The following is a 2644-nucleotide window of genomic DNA, read 5'->3' as shown; positions in this document are numbered from 1 at the left end:
GGACAGAAGGAAAATGGAAAGTGATGCTGAGTGTAGAATCCCAGGGTGGGAATAGTCAGGATTCTGATGGAGTGATCTATGCCTAGGAGAACCAAATCCAGGTTCTTGCACACTAAATTCATCCCTCTTGTACAGTCAAACCATCAGGACCAAGTATCTGCAAAAACCAGAGCAGCTCTTTGTAAGAAGGAAGGTTGGAGTGGTGTCATCTTTGTAATGAAGCTGGAGCAACATGGAGTCGGGGCTTCCATGTGGATTTTGCCCCAAAAGCCCTGCCCTCCTGCAGGCTGCTGGACAGGTGTGCATGGCACCATGATATCCTGATGTTTCTGTTATTTAATTAATTAACTGGGTATCAGAGATGAGAGCACAGGGGCTTCAGTCAGCAGTGCAGTACCAAGACACAAAACCAGCACTGGTGGATGACACTCTGATTTATACTCATGGGTAACATGGAGGTAACTGGGGTATCTGTGTTCAGGAGGGGCCAGCAGCCACAAAAGCCATCAGGGAACAGACCACACAGGTCTCCAAAAGGTATTTGGGGTTAAGCTGGTACCTTTGCTGGTAGGAACCCATGTGTTCCCATCCTCAAGGTGATGCCTAAGCTCTGACATGTGCCTCTGTGGTGGACACATTAGAAACCCTGGGACCCAGAGCCACGTGTGAGCCCTGGGTGACTGACCATGTTGTGTGAAACTGAGCAGGAGCCTGTGTTCACAGTGAAAACTTCCCCATGTCTCCCAAAACTTTTGACAGACACATGGCACTGAGTTGCTGGAGCTGAACAGGCCAATGGCACCCACTGGTTTACAGAACAATTTGAGGCACCCCCTGTCCCTTCCCTGAACTTAGATGATTTAAATTCTCCTTGCTCTTGGTGGCAGGTAGGACAAACAAGCCCAGCCAAATCTTTTTGGGTCATCCCAGCTCTGAGTCCTGACCCCATAGCAAAGGAATGGACTGGGCAATGCATCTGTTGCTCTCCTGCTGCACTTCAGGGTTCAGTCAGGTTTCTTTTGCTTCACCAACTGCTGAAGGACTCTTGCTGGAGACTATTACAAGGAATATTTGCTTTTGCCACTAGGAGGAAATTTTGTCCTGTTTATGCTAAGATATAAAGGAATGTTTCTTGTGCATTTTTGCAATCTCCCTGAGAACCAAGAGTGAATCACTGAGCAAGAAGGGCATTTTGTGACAGAATCCAAGCCCATATCACAGTACTGGGTACCTAGGGAATTGTGGAAGACCAAACTGGGCTGATCCAGCATAGCCTGCCCTTGGGAAACCTCTCCTTCAGGCCCCAGTGCTTGGGAATCTCTTGTTCTTCGAAGCTTCAGGGTTCACTGCCCCTTTCAAAACATATTAATTCTGTCCCTTGCTGATTCTATATTTAAAACTTACCAGTGGGTAAAACACCGCTTGTGGATGCTGGAGATCTTGGTTCTCTAACCTTGGCCCTGTGGGATGCCTGGTCAAAAGGCACTTCTGTGCCTTTGCACTTGCTTTGCCTTTGCACTTGCTTTCCCAAATGATAACTGGGAATGAGGATATGGGAAGGGACGTCCTTTCAGCTCTGTGACACCAAGTGCTCCACAAGAGCATGACATTAATGGGTGCAGTTTACCTCAGTAGCTGTCAGTATTTGGATAAGTGTCCTACACCCTTTAATTCCTCCTCTCCTTCCCCCTTCAGCAGGCTTTTAGATGAGGAAGTTAACAGGTCAATTGTGTGAAAACTGAGTGAGAAGCATCCTAAATGTCCAAGCCTCTGAAACAGCATGGGAGCTCCTAGGAAAGCTGATCCTGGTAGGGATTTTTGGACCAGTGCTGGTTCTGAGTTTTCTCTGAGCTGGCCATGTCTTCTCTCTCTGTAAAAACAAGCTAAAATTGTCTAATAGCCTGCCTCAAAAAATAACCCCACAAGACTCCAAACAAAGCAAAATCATTAATTTTGAACCCAATGAATATTTAGTTTCCTGACTCTTGGGTAAATATTAGATAGATTCCCAATTTCAACCTGAAGCAGTTTATTCAGCTGCTGTTCACAAGTCAGACACAGCAATAATCAAAGAAATCTCTTTTGATTCAGGTTGGGTAATATTGCCTGAGGGGTAACATAATTTTCATTTCCACACATCCAGCACTGGCACAAAACGGCATGGACAGGTATGAGAAATGGATCATGGATCCTTGGTTCTAAAATTCCAGCTGATAGTTTCCTTTTTTTTTGTGTAAATAATAATTACCAATAAAAATGTTGCTTGAAAAAAAGAGAATGTGAAAAGAAAAACACCATTGCATTTGATAAAGCAAAATCCTTTGCAGTACTGCCAAAAGAAAAAAAAAAAATAAAAGAAAGAAAGAAAAACCAAAAGAGAGTTAAAACAAATACAGCTGTTAAATAAAAGATCCAGGTACCAAAGAGCAAAATTTAATGAAAGCCAAAACTGTTAAATATGGAATCCTGTAGAGAAAAAATGTCAATGTCTTTAAGAGTTTTACCATTACTCTATTTTTAAGAAAAGTGTAGTAAAAATACATATTACAAGTTTACATTTTCCACGCTTTTGTCCTATTCATCTTTTTTTTTTCTTTTTTTTTTTTTTTTTAACCCCCCCCCTCATCAAAAATCTTTTACAGCT

This window comes from Corvus brachyrhynchos, unplaced genomic scaffold (genome assembly GCF_000691975.1).
Source record: "Corvus brachyrhynchos isolate BGI_N302 unplaced genomic scaffold, ASM69197v1 scaffold21, whole genome shotgun sequence".
Lineage (NCBI taxonomy): Eukaryota > Metazoa > Chordata > Aves > Passeriformes > Corvidae > Corvus > Corvus brachyrhynchos.
Note: the sequence above shows the minus strand (reverse complement) of the source record.